The sequence below is a fragment of the Malaya genurostris genome, chromosome 3 (assembly GCF_030247185.1).
Source record: "Malaya genurostris strain Urasoe2022 chromosome 3, Malgen_1.1, whole genome shotgun sequence".
Lineage (NCBI taxonomy): Eukaryota > Metazoa > Arthropoda > Insecta > Diptera > Culicidae > Malaya > Malaya genurostris.
The window spans coordinates 207,198,315-207,216,888 of NC_080572.1; the positions used below are offsets into that span (position 1 = coordinate 207,198,315).

General features: G+C 37.1%; 1 protein-coding gene across 7 annotated transcripts in view; it reads left to right on the top strand.

Moving 5' to 3' along the window:
• Nucleotides 1-18,574, top strand: part of LOC131435566 (potassium voltage-gated channel protein Shal) — a 556,411-nt gene that overhangs the window by 136,120 nt on the left and 401,717 nt on the right. For all 7 annotated transcript variants that reach the window (XR_009230513.1, XR_009230511.1, XR_009230514.1 and 4 more), the window contains one exon: nt 8,157-8,181. The gene's annotated coding sequence lies outside the window, so the exon portion shown is untranslated. The remainder of the gene's footprint in view (nt 1-8,156; nt 8,182-18,574) is intronic.

Genomic DNA, 18,574 nt, shown 5'->3' on the forward strand with positions numbered 1-18,574 from the left:
TGAGAATTGAAATTCTGCCGATGCTCCCTGCAGACGTTAGTTTGGTTTCGTAGTGTCATAGAGGAAAGAGTGACGTTGGCAATTACACTCTCTCTCTCTCTCTCTCTCTCTCTCCCTCTCTCTTTGTTTCCATGACAATTTTCAGCTCTGGCGACGGTTTGCAGCTTCATACACATTTAATCCTATAATTCCGGAATCGGAGGTCGGATCCGGACAAATTTTACACTTACTTATTGGCACACAACTCTTAACATTTGAATCTTAGTTTGTGAAAATCGGTTAAAAACGGTTTTGAGAAATTGGAGTGATTAAAGTACACGATCACTTTTTTCAGTACTTTCGGAACCGAGAACGAAGATACCCAAAATCAGTGTATTTGGTCATCAACTAACCACTGAAGTGGTTGGTTAGTTGAAGTATTATGCGGCTAGTTAAAAATATTTTGCTCGATTTTTCAGAGTCATGTACAAAAACACGCTCCTGAAAATAAAATTTTCAAGCTTATTAGCCTGTAATTCTGGAACCGAAAGTCGTATTCGTATTAAGTTTGTTAAAATTTTTAGGTGCGGTCTCTGAGAAAATCGAGTGCATTTTTTCAATGTAGCTAGAATATCAAAAATGCAACGAACGCCAATGATCATAGTTCGCTTTCCTTCGCCTTTGTTCGATAATCGCTCTGATATTCGGACTTATTCGTATATTCTGGTGCGAACGAAGCCGACGCTGCTTCGTTGTTCGCATGAAGATCTATTTCTCACAGTTGTTATTCGCATTGAACATACACCCGAATGACTTAACGCGAATATGGAACGAGTATTCATGCAGCGATGCACTCCCTCGTGATGAATTTCTTAGATGAAGAATGCTTCGCGAAGAATGGAATCCAACGATCACCGCAGTGACACTATTCGAATCAATTCGAAGAGTGAAGTAAATGAACGATTCACAAACGAATGTATAAAACCAACGTGCACGATGTATACCATCAGCGAAGAAAGTATTAGTATATTCGGGTTCTCTACGATTATTGCTTATTCATTTTCACCCTTCTCTCTTTCGTGGAGTGAATAGTTCAACGTTGTTCGAGACGGGTATATTCGAGGACAGGATATTCGCGCTGAGGATCGGTGAATGAATTAGTTACACGAAGAATATGTGCAACATTGCATTTTTTAAATTAATTTTCACATTTTACCCCGTTACTCCTGAACCGGAAGTTCAATCCAAATAAAATTCAGTAGCAGGCTATGGGACCAAAAGGCATTGAATTTTCACAATAATCGCTCATCAGAGCTGCCATTTTGAAATCTGTGTTTCGACTGTGTTTATCATGTAATGCCAATTTTGGTTTTAAATCTGCGAAAATCTGTGAATTTCGAAAACAAACTGTGATCTGTGACGCAGAATCTGTTTAGCAAAAGAGATGGAAAAATCTATGGTTTTATAGAAAATTCAGTGAATGTGAATGTCAAAAGGTTTTTTAATGGTGATATAAGATTGTAACAAACAACGAGCAACCACCTCTATTTCTCGGAAACAACTTGATCTTTGTAATGTCACTAATTATCTCGCGTGTCCCACTTCCCGTCTCTTCACCATCTCAGCAGTTAACTTAATAACATCTTTTGCCAATTCTAAACTCCATTCGCCCTCCTCCCCCTGTTTCAGTCCTTATTGCTACAATATGTACTGTACACGGATAAAAATCTATTCCCGGAGCAATGATTAAAAATCATGAAATTATGAATCATGTCTATCATGAATAATAAGTCATGATTTCATGATCAAAACGATTGATATCATGAACAATAACACATCTTTCATGAGAATTTACATGATATCAACCATTTTGCGCATGAAATTTCATAAGAAGACATGGTTGATGATTTCATGATTAAAAAATAGATTTTTACCCGTGTAGAGGTAGTTTTTGTGGATCGGGTTTGGGTTAAAAAATTTGTTCTGGTTTCGGTTTTTTTTTTGAGTTTCAGAACTTTTTTCTTGTTCAGGTCGGGTACGGGTAACGATGTTTGTTGTTTCAACGGGTACAGGTCGGGTTCGGGTTTGGAAGAAAAATTAATCTTGGGCTCGGCTACGGATAAGTTTTTTATTGTCTATCGGGTACGGGTCGAGCTCGGATTTGAAAAAAACCCCTTACCCAACCATCTCTAATGTACTGCTCTCCTTTCTTGTTGCTATCTTTTTTAAAATTATCAACCACCCAAACGGGCAGAAGGAAGCTTCAATCCGCCAACCATTGCCGACCACCACCTAGACGCAAGCTCCACCAGAGTAGATCACAGTTATTCCAATATTGCGATATTAGCACAGTGAATGAACTTAACGTAGTTTTAGATAAATAGTAAATTTCAATTAGAAAATACCCTCGGCATCCCTGAGCTTAACCAGTGTGCCTCAAAAATTATACCGGGGTAAAGCCAGACAGCTCAAATATCAGCAATTATTTCGAACCATGGATTGATCTTGTAAACGCACTTTCATGTGACATTATTATTGACATGTATATTTGATTTCTGTACATTGTAATGCCGGTCTTTTTAGTGCTTTCAAATGTTCATTTCATGCTGAATCTAGTGATTATTGAGTGCGTTCGATTACGTAGAAAATAAAACTATTATTGCACCTAGAAAATTAACTGTCTGTGCGGGATTAAACCGGACACATAATTTTCGATATGAAATTTTAAACGGACTCTTGAAACGTACCTATAAATTGATATCTATATTTCCATTCTACTTCTTATCACTTATTAAAACTAGTTTCACTATAAATTCAAGTAAAACGTTCATTATATGTAGCGAAACAAGCAAGCAGTTTTCAATAAAGACTATAAAGTCAGTTTCAACATCAATTATTTTGTACTGCAGGGCGTTAAGTTCCGAGAAATCAAAAAACAATTCATTCTAACACGGTTTCATTTCATTTTCGCTCATTAGGTCATCTTAAGATTTGGCGCCCGACTGTGTTCGATCTTCATTTTTGTGCGAAACTTTATAGTCCCGTGGTTCCTCAATTTTGAATTTTGGGTTGGTCTAATTTATCGTGATTTGGTACAAAAACAAATGCATGTATTTCCCAGTCACGAATCGGTGAAGGTTGAAGCTACACAACGGCATAGATAAATTGATTAAAAAGTATTAGTTGTAATGGATGCTTTTTTCAATTTCCTAACAGTGTTCGGCTTAGCCCCGGTCTCCTCTATTAAATAAAAAATTTAATAATTCTGCTCGGCCATCCATGGAAGTTGACCATCAATGTTAACTTCCCTCTCTGAGCAGCCTAGATAGCCGTGTAGTGTCGGTAGCGGTTTCCCAACTGCTAAGAATAACGCTACGGTCCACCTGTACCGGTGGTATAAGTCCACCAAACAGGTAAGCCGTGTGGCATCCGGCGGAATTATTTTTTACCAAGAATTGATCCACTGGTTTCCTATTCCATGTCGTAAAAGGCCACAAAAATAGGAACTCCTAAGTCAAGGTGTATTTCCGTGCCGATGGCTGAATGGCTGCAGGAGGTTAAACATTGCAGTCGTGAACGGAATATCTTGGGTTTTTCCCTTACTGGATACACGCAATGCTTAGCAATCAACTTCTTTGATCATCGCTTCGGCAGGCCAGAGATTAGAAAGCTGAGTGTCTGTGGGTGTCCTCAAGGTGGTGTACTATCCCCACTTTTATGGAACCTAGTCGCTGATAGTTTGTTAAGGAAACTTAATAACCATGGATTTCCGACTTATGGTTTTGCCGACGATTATCATATATTGATGACCGGTATAAGCATTAACACTCTCTTTGATTTAATGCAGCAAGCCCTGCGATCTGTTGAACAATGGTGTTGTCAGGTTTGGATTATCTGTAAATCCGGGCAAAACATCAATGGTGCTTTTCACTCATCGTAGGATAATTACAGGAGCTCGTCCGTTGCAGGTTTTTGGTTCAGGGGTCACTGTGGTCGATCAAGTTAAATACGTCGGGGTTATTCTTGACTCAAAACTGAATTGGTCTGCTCACATTGATTTCAGGATTAAAAGAGCTTGCATGGCTTTCGGCCAATGCAGACGAGCTTTTGGAAAATCATGGGGACTCAAACCCAGATATATTCATTGGATCTACACAACTATCGTTAGACCAATTTTAGCATATGGATGTCTTGTATGGTGGCAGAAAGGAGAAGTCGCGACAGTTCAGTCAAAGCTAAATCATCTCCAAAGGATGGTCCTAGTGGCGATGACAGGAGCATTCACGACAACTCCTACTGCTGCTCTAGAGGCGCTACTGTGCATTAAACCACTACATGTGTTCCTAAAACAAGAAGCATTATCTTGTGCATACCGTCTTAGGGTTACAGGGCTTTGGAACAGTAACCCATTAGAATATGCTACCAGTCACACTCGCTTGTGGTCTCAAATGGTTCCGTGGGATGAGTATTTACTCGCTCCTAGTGACCTAACTCTCACATGCAGTTTTCCTTTTAAAACATTCAATGTGAGCTATCCTCTTCGTTAGGAATGATTGTCTGGTCGTCTGGAACGACAACTTGATGAACACATAGTTTGTTTTACGGACGGTTCTCTGTTGAATGGTCGTGCTGGTGCTGGTATCTACTGTCGTGAAATAGGCTGGAGCAGTCTCATTCACTTGGTAGATACTGTACTGTGTTCCAAGCAGAAATCTACGCAATTCTGTGTGGAGTACAATCGGCACTTCAGCAGAGGATCTGTGGTAAACGTATTTATTTTTGTTCCGACAGTCAGGCAGCCTTAAAAGCACTCAGTTCGAATGACTCACGGTCGAATCTAGTGATCGCATGTCGAACTCAAATTGAAGACCTTAGCATTTCAAATGCTGTTTACTTCTTATGGGTACCCGGCCATTCTGGTATTACTGGAAATGAATGGGCTGATGAGTTGGCTAGAGCTGGTGCAACGAATGATTTCGTTGGTCCTGAACCAGCTTTACCACTTTCAACTAGTTGGATAAAGCACAAGATACGTTCTTGGGCTGCATCCAAACATGCCAGCTACTGGCGCAGCTTGCAAACTTGCGCTCAGACAAAAGCATTTCTACCAGATTTAAATCTGAAAATGTCAAAGTGTCTACTGCATTTCTCCAAGTATCATTGAAGTATTCTGGTCAGAGCTCTGACTGGACATTGCAAACTCAATTATCACATGGCTACTATTCAACGTGCTGAGTATTATTCGTGTGATTTGTGTGAATGCGATTATGGTACTTCATATCATCTGATATGTAACTGTCCCGCATTGACGCAGCTACGTATCCGGGTTTTTGGTTCTCCATACATGGTTGAGTCTGTGTATGCGGAGCTAAAATTGAAGGATATTCTCTCGTTTCTCACCCAATGTGGTAAGGAGCTATAGTCAGAAGGGTTCATCGTTCTTCCTGGAGTGAACGAATCCCTTCTGTATTCACCTTAAATAGGGTTTGGCAGATTGTTTGGCATCCTCTGGGGGGTACCGAATTTACTTCTTCTCGTACATACTGCGAGTCGTTCTGCATTCTTCCGGGAGTGCAGAATGGTGTCGCTTTTGTAAGATCTCTAAATCCTCTCGGGGGTTGGAGGTTTTATTAACAGCAGACTGTTCGGGACCTCGTAGAGGTTCAGAATTTCCTTCTGCTTCCACTAAATGTGATCCTCAGCAGATTGTTCAGCATCCCTTAGGGGTGCAGAACTTACTTCTGCTTTTATGTGTTTTTGTGTCGTCAATTTTTCCCATCCTCCTAGTCCAACCCTTACCATTTCCTTTCAATCCTTCCCTCTTATATATCGGGAAAATGATGCTTAAAACATATTGATGGCAAGGCACAAATCTCCAAATATCAAGGGGAACGTGCCATTTGAGCCAATTTGTTCTGATTCCTGATTCCTGATACACAACGGCATAGATAAATTGATTAAAAACTATTAGTTGTAATGGATGCTTTGTTCAATTTCCTAACAGTGTTCGGCTTAGCCCCGGTCTCCTCTATTAAATAAAAAATTTAATAATTCTAGATTTTATAATTCTTGGTACTGAGATTTTCCCAATTTTATCAGAAATAAAAATTGTAAATGTCGAATCGTAAGTAATGGGTTCAGAAGGGTCACAACTGTCTTCTGCAGTAAACAACTGAAAAATAATACAAATTTTACTCAATTAATCTCAATTCCAGTACACCTGTTAATATTGTCTAGAGATTATGAAAAAATCAAAGTTCGGAAGGAATAAGAAATTAATTAAAGTAACTGCTTGAATTTTCTCTTTCTTCTAAAATTGCTTTTTTGCAATTTTAAATTTTCAACGAACTGTGTTGAACGGGTATCGTTGGCAACTAAGCTTAAGGGGAGTTCTTATATAGAAGTTTCCAAACCCTAAAAGAAACTATTGTTATTGATTTACAAAGGAAAATAGTTTTAAAGACTCGCTTGCAGCCAATCATCTTCTAAGGACGTGCGTGCGCATTACTCTCTGCCATTCATTGCACCCAGTATTCAACTATAGTCGAGAGTCACGTAGTGCGCTCCCACTCACCTGAAACAAACGATCTCCCGGCAGAAGTATGGTCCGTGTTGTACTCCGCACATCGAGCATAGCGAGTCCTCCAGATAGGGATCCACCACGCTGCCACCACGGCCTTCATGTACTTCATTTGAATCTACATTTGTGAAAATCGGTCTAGCCATTTCCAAGTAAATCGAGTACATATTTTTGTTACATACAAGCACAGACACACACTCAGACATTTTGCGCACTAGACAAACTGAGTCGAAAGGTATATGACACTCGGTCTTTAGGGCTTTGGTTTAAAACTCGGTTTTTATAGTGATTGCATAGCCTTTCTAGATTAATAGAGTAGTATAATGAAATTTACACGACATGTAAATCAATACTAATTTGAAGTAAAGAGTAGTTGAATCAAAAATTTGATTGAAAGTTATCATTGATGTAAATCTATATTGAAAAACATTGATTTTTCAATAAATCAGACTGTGGACTCAAATTAACGTTCAGTTTTGCTTTCAACGTATACTGGAACAGGAGAGAGTGGTCCTAGCTCGCCACTATGGACTAAGTCGCCCTCCTGCGTTCCTCAGAGATGGCGGGTAGTTAACTCTACGATTTTGTGGGATGGTAATCATGAAAAAAAATCATGGCAGTTAAAATTATTTGTACATCAGAGATTTAATTTTCTTCGAGTTTGCTGAATTAGCTCTGGTTATGTAAATATTTCGGATATTTTATAACACTAGGTACGTTCGTTGTTTTGTTCGTCTGGTAATTTTATATTGAGATTTTCGTTTCGAGCGATACAGCATGAAAAGTGTAAGAAATCGTAGTGGTGCTAAGTCGCCACATTTTCTATTCTTTTTTTTTTGTTTTCATTTCTGTGTTTTGTCATCCTTTTCCAATCGTCTCATAGAAAACATTCGCAAAACTCTAGTCATGGAGCTCGGTGTACAAGATGCAGCTGTTTTGACGAGCCGGAACGAACCATGTCTTCCAAACATACAACAAGTATGGAGTGAAGGGATATTTCGAGGTCGCATGCCATTTAAGAAATGCAAACAACTTTCGTCAGGATGAAAATCGTTGAAAATTCTGAACGCACAGCTCAGATCTACGACACACCTCCCGAGCATTAGAAATTGGTGCCACCGAAGTTAATATCAAATCGGGCTTCAGAGTACCGGGAATTTGGCCAATGGATTCCGATATGTTCCATGATATCGACTTTTTGCAGTGAAGACCTTCCCAGAGCTACGGTGGGAAAAGAAGTAAGCGAAGCAGATGGTGACATTGGAAGGAAATCATCTGCCACTTCATCCATGTCACTTCTAACTGCTACCTTTAAAGATCTGTCACCTCTTTCGAAACCAGAAACAGAGAACTACTATTTAAAACAAACACTACACATTAATTTTGCATTCTCGACGTACTAATTCGTATTGCATATGACGATTTTCACAGTGTTTGCATAACCGTTGCATAATTTTTGCCTAATTATATATGAGAAAGGTGAAAATATCTTATGCAGCTTTTCGCATCTTTTCGTTTCTCCATAATTAAAAAATAAACATATTTTACGGCTGTCTTGCGATAATTTAACGATCTCACTCTTTTCTGTCTTTTCCAGGATAAAACACGGACGGTTCTTGCAGGTAATTATAAGTTTATCCTTGCAATAAACCAATCAATATTCATAAGAAAACAAAGCAAATGGATTTGAGCAGGACAAAATCACAATTTTGAGAGTTGAAAAAATTACAGGGTTATGCACAAGACACGACCGATTGCGATGACATTAAAAATGCAGTACCAGTGAAAAATCAACGAGATTATATTGATGGTTTAGGTCAGGATTATAGGTTCTAGATATGAGTAATAACAACAGAATATTTCCACTGATTCGTAAAACAACTTTTCCTCTTTTTTAACGACTAAGTATGATAGTCAATTTTTTTTCTTTTTGTGACATTAAGCTTTTGGTAGAAACAGGAAATGAAAATTATAGAATGATAGTACTCAAGGGAGTGCAAGGATGTGAAGATATGGAACGGGAAGGCGAGACGTATCAAAGGGACATTTAAGCAATCAGAAAAACTTCTAGTAACTTAGGTTTTACCTTCTACCGAAGGAGTCGGGTCTAGCCATCTGATCAATGCGAGTCACCCGAATCTCTGGTGTGCCGGAAAATAGTGGTAAAGGTCTTCTACTATTTACTGTCCGAACCGACCAATTCACATCCTTGCTCTCCCCTGAGTACTATCATTCTACAATTTTCATTTTCTGTTTCTACCTAATAGTCTTTGGTTAACTGAATGTCACAGAAAGGATCGTAAAACAACTCTGGTTCAAATGTTTTTGGATGGGGCGTGTGTTATTTCGTATACTTTCTTTGTATGTTATCATATCTGATATTGGACTTATTATTATTACATATTTCCAAATTAGCCCCCATTTTAATCTATTTTATAGGGACACAGTCATAGCACAGATAATATACAGGGTTAAGTCAAATTTTTCAAAATCCTGTGTAAATTTCAAATTTGCTATACGTTGGAAATAAGCAGTTCACTATTGTCACTTACTCGACTATTCCCCACGATCTTCCGATACAATCCACTACATTCATTCAATACATTCCACTACGATTTCCGTAAGAGTAGAAGACAAATTTATTTCCCTGCAGCTCAAATCACGCGTCAGTTCAATCGAAATAAAAAGAAAATAAACTTATCAGTTTACCCAAATTTATGTGCCTGACTACCTCAAAATCGTCGTCCTTGCGCGAAAAAGAGTTTTCCGCGTTGTTTTCAAATTTTGAGAAAACTTAATTTTTGAGTTTTTTGTGGTTATCTCACACTGTTCAAAATATTATCCTAAATTCCTGATCATATTTTTGATGAAATAGTGAAGGAATTATGTTGCTGCCATTAATAAAAATCGAGACATTCACGATTAAGTTCAGCCCATTCTTCCATATGGCTAATTTTGAAAAGGCGCCTCAATCGACTTCCCATGATCCATTTCGTATACAGATCAAATCGTGTTCCGAGATCTCAATGCATTGTTTGCATAAAAATGGATTTGCACATTACAGAAAGACTTTCGATCCCTTGCAAATGGCAGACAATCGACGCGTATTTCGTTTATGTTTTTCAGTAAGTCGTATTCACGACAAATATAGAGCATTCCGGGACAAGGACCATAAAATCTTCAATTTATAATAGATTACTATTGAAAAAAATTCTTTTTGATTAAATTCTGATTAATAGAAGAAGCAATTATATTTCAGCTGATTATGACAGCTTTGTTACATGCTCAAGATTCAGCATCCAGCCATGACAGTACACTAACTGTGAATTATGCCGTACTGTTCTATCAATTATGAAACTATGTTTGTTTCGAGTTTTGGAGTGGCTAAAACAAGATCAGAGTGGCGAAATGGTAGCGCGTATGCACGGAATGTATAAGAACGCAGGTTCGAGTCCTGTCTCTGAGCGTTTCTTTTTCCAAAAATTCATCTTTTCTGTTAGTTTTTCTTTCACTTGGCTTCTCCAATATATTTTTCTGCTCAGTCATTGCAAAAAGTGAACTTAATCATGGCGGCGTTACGTCAAACTAAAAATTAATAAATCGTTAAAAACAATTGTGGTTTGATTTTCCGTAACAATCTGCTTCTGGTAGGAAAGGGCAGACAATCAATACAACCTTCATAGGGAACTGTCGCTGACAATGTCCAGCCAGCGACTGGCACCATTAAGAAGGTGACAAGCGATTATAAATACACTCTCCTATTCAATGCTTGATCGGAGAAATAGGTATAAAGCGAGAGGACTAGTATTTGATGGACAGAGAAGATGTTTGGATGTAAGGTATCGGTTGGGTGACGGCCAGGATGTAGACCATGTTCGATGTACGTTGCTACTATGTCTGTTTCGAGTTTTGGAGTGGCTAAAACAAGATCAGAGTGGCGAAATGGTAGCGCGTATGCACGGAATGCATAAGAACGCAGGTTCGAGTCCTGTCGTATCTTTTTCCAAAAGTTCATCTTTTCTGTTAGTTTTTCTTTCACTTGGCTTCTCCAATATATATTTCCGCTCAGTCATTGCAAAAACTGAATTATGAAATGTTACACAAAAGTACTTGAATGTAAATGTATTTGGATTTTTGCATCACATAAATTTTCGTGCCAACTGGAGCAGACTTCTGTATGCCCATCTGGCACCACTCGTAATTTCCTCGAATGTTAATAAACATCTCTACTCTAATGGATCCCATGCAAATTTCGGGCTCCCTGAAATATCTTCGTTGGTTGCCTGCCCTGCCGTAACACGACGGTACCCATCCAGCCAGTTCAGGAAAATGAAAAGAAAACATCAAATTGAACCTCTCGTTCAATTCGGCAGAGGATAGCAAATTTCATCGTGAAATCTCTTCAATTTTTTCTGATGCGTACGGACAGCCACTGGAGTGTCCTGTTCGTTCGTGTCGGTACCGGTATCTCACTGGTACGTATAGTACATAGCCAAAGTTGATGATAGAGTTAGTCATGGCGTCGTGGCAGCCGAGCTGACAGATGCCGGGAAAGCTCACTAGTAACTGAAAGCTTATCAAACATTTACGAGATCGCCACAGCTTGTGACAGCTGCACAGCTGGAGAACATTTGCTTGCTCGAAGATGGTGTGTACTTGGTTCTATTTTTTCCCGGAACTCGTTAGACAGAGAGGAATCGCCACAAGTGCCAAACACAATTTGGTAGGCATTTGGTGAATGAAGGTGAAAAAAATTATTTTTTATGCTTCTGAGTCCCAGCAAAAGATCCCGCTAGCATTAGGCGATCAAAATGCTCAGAGAATAGGCTAACGTTATTAGGTTTTTTAACAAGGGTGAAAAGTAGGATGATAGATTCATCGGAATAGCCAATGTGCTACTATTGACGTACAAGACTGCTTAATATTCTAAAGTAAACTAGCAGATATACTTACACATTTAGATAGTTACAATACAAATCAACTAAATCAATGTAAAATTAACTGAGCTCGTAGTTAAAAACTTAATATAAGGCTCGTTCGCCACAATATCTGGGCGTGGTTTTGGACTTAAAACATACTTTCGTAAAATGAAATTGTCATTGATGTCAACAGCAGAGCTTAAAATTGTCACGCATTTTCAATGGAAGAAACCATTCCAACAGTCTCATTTTCAATGTTTTACTGTCTCATTCGTAAATGACCGACGAAGCATTTTCGTTTCTCATCGAAAAAATGAGAGAGTATAATTGGCAACGTCACTCTATGACAATACGAAACCAAACTAACGTCTTCAGGGAGCATTAGCAGAATTTCAATTCTCATTCTTTTATCGACGTATTGAAAACCTGTGACGCTTGGCTACACAAAGTGACTAAAATATGGCAAATCGAAGTAATTACATCCCAGAACCTCTTTGGAAACCAAAACTACTACAAATTCGAGCATCAACAGGTAAAAGTCATCATGAAACCTTTTTCTGTCATTTTCAATTCTCACAGCTTCGGTTGAATATCGACACTGCATACTACGGGATTTTCACTAAAAACTCCAAGTGACTGAAAGGGCAATTGAAAGAAAAAACACAATTTTGAAACTACTGTCCCGCTTATGTCATTGACTGGACATGGATTTCTTTCTCACAGTTTGCAAGCGAAGCTGAGAGTGACAGTAATTTCTTGTCATTTTCGTATACTTTTCAGTTATTGAAAATGACTTTTATTAGCTCTGGTCAGTAGTATGCTAGGCTTAATTAAACGCTTCAGTTATAATACTCAGTGCAGTTACACATGGAAATTACTATATCCATCTTATGTCTGGCCAATTTCGAAACACTGCCGAATAATATGGAAGTCATACATTTAACGTAGAAAATATGCAATCAGTCCAAAAACGATATCTACTGTATGCGCTTCGTAAGCCCAACTGAAAAGCATTTCTTCTTCTCTCATATAAAGCACGCTGCATGCTCATCAACTTACAAACATTCATAGAGTGTCGCAACTACGATCTGTTGCTTTATCAACGACACTATTTCATAACGAATTCAATCGGAATCAATGCAAATTTTGTTTGTTCTAGCCACCATCATAGAAGTCGTCATACTTTCTCCGAAGAAAAAGAAAACATAAAAATGCGCTATTGGGTCTCACAAACAGTTCAATTTACAAAGAAGGAAAACCAGCACCTGTGTAGTGATAACTGAATGTACAGAAATTTTCTCCCATCTCCAGAGGAACAGCTTAAAATTTTTCATTGAATAGAGAAATATAAATCTTTTACTCATTCAATCAGTTGCCAGTTCCAATCTACCATCACCGTTTCTCCTAGACGATGGCAGTCTCGTGGCAGTTCAAAACCTTTTAAATGGACACCGTCACGATTCCACAAAAAGCAACTAAGTCCCCGGTCTCCGGTAGCACAAAAGGGGCGAAGTTGATCACTGATGAAAACTGTTGCTGAGTACGAATGAAATATTTTCTGTCCTGTAAATTGAATTTATTCTAAAGAAATCGTTACAGAGCTTTGTGTTGATCCTAATTAGTCAAACAGGTCGATGGTTGATTTCTTATAGCATGCTTTTGTTTGTTAATCATTCGTTTCAAAATTCAAAATGTACGAGACTTTTGATTGATATAGAATATTGACAATATTTATCTTGAACGAGGCTAACCATAGCAAACGATATTTAAATCGTTTGACTTTATTTTATGTCATTTTTCACAACTTTCGCTAGGTTTTCACTTTCAAAAATCATCGCCAAACCAAAGATAATCCAAAATGTTATTTTTTATGGCGTTGGAATTGTTACTATGTTCACACTTGCAGAAAATAACATGTTCTAACGAAAACAATATGCAGTTAAAACAAAGAAAATATATCATATAAATCCAGCACTTGTTTTAATAAATTTGTTTTAAGTACTTGTTTAAATCAACAACTCAGTGCTCTAGCTTTATGATGTACTGTTCGATTCCTCTGCGTTACAAACTTGTTTGGGATAGGAAAGTCTAAAGTTTGAACGACTCTGTTGATGCTCCGCAAATAAATCTGGATGACGTTTCCAACACTGTAATTGACAAGTTTTTTTTTGTCACTAGAATTTATTGAAGGATGGCTTTTGGATGAAGTGTTACTCTAAAAAACTTGACTAAAGTTCCAGTATTCAATAAAGTAGAACTATGTGGCCGCACCGTTTATTATAGTTTATAGTTATATAATCCTAGCTTTTGGCAAATCTTCCGGATTGTAGGTACCCGATCATCAAACCGTAACAAATTTATAACAAAAAGATATTTTCGTAACAAGTGCTGCTAAAACTCTGGTCTCGTTAGTAATTTTCTAACAAGTATCAAAACGAGAAATACTTCAGTTATGATATGTTGATCGGGTAGTAAAATTCAGAATAAAACGTGTTCAAGTTTGAAAGAAATTCATTTCTTTGTCTTGAGATTTACCTCAGTTTGTATTACAACATAAACTGTGTGAACTTTGCGTCTGCTTAGTGGTTCAAATTGAACTGTTAGGCGGAGATGGCGGTTCAATTTAAACTGCTTTAAACACTGATGAACCGAAGGCGAAACACGAATAAATCGATTTAATTTCGATGTACTTTTTGTACAAACCAAAAACCCCTAAATGTTCAAACTTTATATACGATAGAACTCAAATCAATGTAGATTAGAGCGATCAGTATTAAGCATTTTTATTGAAGCATGAAGTGCGTTATTATGAATTTACAATAAAATGAGTCAAAAATAAGTCGATACAGCAAAAAAGCTTTGAACGTTAGAAAACGAAGTACAGTAGTGGAAACTTCACTGTTCCACTACTTCAAATATTACACTCTAATTGTATATGTCAAACGACGTTCGTTGTATCTTTCAACCTATATTGCAACTGGTTATAGTTTTTTCAGCACGGAAAGATCGGAATCAGCAGTTTGGCGAAAAAATTAGTTGATTGTCTGATTTTAGGTAGTTTTTTTTTGAGACAACTTATTACACAAATTTCGGTGCACAAGAAGTATCCATCTTGGATTTTGAAACTATTTCAAATTTCATTTTCGTTCCATACATCCAATTTGATTCAAAAATAATCGTTATTTGGATTTAAAACGAAGTTCGAAGAATCGGAAGTCGAAATTTTGGATTATGAAATGGCTTCAAACATTGTATTCAGTCATCAAATTCATTCCGAAAATATCCATATTGTAGTGGTTTTCAAGAAATCACTATAAACCGGAAGTCGCCATCTTTGATTTCGGAACGACCTCAAGCATTGTTTTGTAACCAGTTTCAAAAATACGTTACGAAACCGAATACTTCGTAAAAAATAAATGGATGTTTGGGAGTACTTCCATAAATATTTCATTTCATTACTCTCTATGCACTCCGAAAAAGTCTCACTCGAAGTAAAGTTGCTCTTCACAGTTTCATTGAGCTGCTAATGCACTGATGAGTTGAAGACGAGACGAAACAATAAATACTTATGAACTTAGTTCAGGGGATTGTCGAAAGTTGTGGGTTCAAGTCCTACCACGGGATTACTTTTATGAACTTTACGTTTCGGTTCTTTATTCATCAATCATTTTCGGGTTTGCTTTTTGTTGCGTACTGATGTAACTTTTTGTGTGGTTACGAAGCGCTTGTTTGGGACAAATTTCGTATGAGCTAAATTTGCGGTGTCGAGAATCATGTCGGTTTACTCTTCCTACGGAGGAAGATCTGTTTTTACAAAGTTCTAGTTTTTCAGACATCGTTATGAGAATTAACAACCGTAAGCTTTTTGATAAAATAATTCAAAGTAGGTTCAAATTTATGTATTTATATAGCTAACTATATAATATAAAATTGCATAATATAATGCAAATAACATAATTATAATATAGCATATAATATAACGTATTATTAAACAATATATAAAATGATTTTTTGACGATACAACATATAACGGTTAATGTCGCAATGTCTGTTATGCTCTTCTTTCGTCGCAGTACTGCAGGGAAAACAATATATCTGTTCTAACTTCACAAAAATCTCAGAATTGCGGAAGCAAATAATGTCCTCATGGTAATAACCAAATCATATATATATATATATATATATATATATATATATATATATATATATATATATATATATATATATATATATATATATATATATATATATATATATATATATATATATATATATATATATATATATATGTATATATATATATATATATATATATATATATATATATATATATATATATATATATATATATATATATATATATATATATATATATATATATATATATATATATATATATATATATATATATATATATATATATATATATATATATATATATATATATATATATATATATATGTTACGAAATACCGGATCCGGAACAGCAACGTCAACAGTAAAGAACCCATAGTTCAACATAGCGACAGCCGAGAGTCCGCCGACCAACGCAGCAAGGAAAATGCTGACACGGGGTAAACCCGGCATAGCAACCGTTCCAGCCGCCAACCACACGACATCGAAGACAACGTGGCCGATCGACGATATCGAACTTTGCTGAATTGTCAAATCCAAATTAACAAAAGGTTTAGCGATAGGAATTTTTAGGCAGTCTTGAGTGAGATACGTAAGCGAATCCATGTAACCGAAAATTAAGTGAAATAAAGTTTTTTTATTCAAACCGCGATAGTACACGGCATAATTGGCGCAGTCTGTAAGCCAAGTGGTAAAAAACGAAACAAAAAGTGTTAGTGAAGTGAATATTCAAGAACATCTTTTATCGTGAAAAAAGTGGTACGATTCGACGTCCAACGGGGAACACGGAGGACACCGACATTCCAGCGTTAGCTATTTCGGAGAGGACATCCGGAATTTGAGATATCGGAAAGGATCGAACCCGCCACCTGGAACCATCCCATAATCGCTACACACTCAAAGAGCAGACTCCCTGATGAAAAGAATCATCTTGTAAGTAACCTTCACCTTATTATTATTATTAAGAAGTGAAAACGAGTGCCTAAGAGTGGCCTAAATACAGTGAAAAACTAGAAACGAGGTAGTAGGCAAATAGTGAGGGTATATCATTAGTAGCTGAACTCTGTGTGACTAGAAGTTTAAAATTCACAAAATAAACTGCAGAACATATCACTGGCAATTAAAGACCGTGATATTGAAAAATTAAAAATTTCAAAAACTAGTGCAAGGTTCGACGCAAATAGAATTATGGTGGAACCAATTGACACGCAAGAGCTGGTCGAACAAGTCAAGCGACTGACCGAAAACCAAGCTCAACTAATTCAAACGATAAGTTCTTTAAAGAGCAAAGAGAATGACCCATTCTTTAGCTACACTACACCTGACCCGATCAGGAATATTCCAAATTTCAGCGGTAATAAGAAGGAAGTCTTAGCCTGGGTGCAAGACACCGAACAAACGCTACAACTTTTTGAACAATACAAAAATGATATATGTTATGGACAAATAGTCCGTAGTGTAAAAAATAAAATCACGGGAGAAGCAAGAGAAATCTTGATAGCTTCCGGTAACCCCACAACGTGGGAGGAAATTAAAGAAGCGCTGCTTACTGCGTACGGTGACCGTCGCGATATAACAAGTTATATCCAGTCACTCTTTTATGTCAAGCAGGGCAAGAAAAATTTGTCAGAATATTATAATAAAATCCGAGCAATAGATACTGCTATTAAATCAGCAGCTGCCAATATGGACGACTACAAATCATCCACAAAAGCAATCAATTCTTTCATAAACCTCATAACACTAACACGGTTCATTGACGGGTTGAACGAGGAAATATCAATGCACGTGAGAAGTTGCAGACCTGAAACATTAGAACATGCTTTCGAAATTACGCAACAGTACTCTAATGCGGCATATAGATTTAGACTCGACAAAAAAGCACATAATCCGACAGCTTATTCCACTCAACAGAATAGCGGACAAAATAAATACACAAAACTAAATGCAGGGAATTCTAACCCACGTCAGCACGATAAGACCCCATCAGGTAAATTTAAAAACCGTTCACAAAATGACGAGGACATATCTATGCGGACTCATGTTTCCAAAATGCATATTAACAACCACGGACAAAAACAAATAGACACGGAACTCGACTCCGATGACGAACTAGAACAAGAATACCATAACAAAAACACAAGAGACACTACGCTCGATTCCGAAGACGACGAATATTTAATTTCAGAAGAGATAAATTTTCAGCTTGCCCAAGAAAGAAATCGAAACAAATGATGAGCCAGAATAGCTTCATACCATATATTTCAATCATGACCTCTAAAGGAGAGTTAAAGTTTTTAGTCGACACAGGAGCGAACAAAAATTATATCTCTCCGGCTCACGTCAACATTGAAGACTGTAAAGATGAACCACCTTCTACAGTAACAAATATCAAGGGCGAATATAAGATTAACAAATCAGCCTCAATAGATATTTTCCAAATCAGGAAAAAATTAAAATTTTACGTTTTCAACTTCCATAAATTTTTTGATGGCCTTATTGGTTACGAGTCTCTACGCGAAATTAAAGCGACACTTAATACATCCACCAATACCTTGAAAATAGGAAAGAAATTAATTAAAATGAAAAAAATGTTCCCAGGAGAACAAAAATTGAACTTAACTGAACACAAATTTCAATTCATCCAGATACCCGTGAGACGAAATGGTTCATTCATAATCGATCAGGAAATCGTTCTCAAACATTTTTCAATACTACCAGGACTATACGAAGAAATGAACGGAAAGGCAATGTTGGCAATTAAGAAAAACACCGATGAAAGATCTGTCGAAATAAATTCTAATGAGCTCGAACTAGGGAAGCACTACTACGAAATTGAGAAAATCCCCCTAAAACATACGACGACCAAGTACGAAATAAGGGACGAACACCTAAACGAAATAGAAAAGATTGCTCTGAAAAAAGCAATTGATAAAAACAAGGAAGTTTTGTACTGCAACGA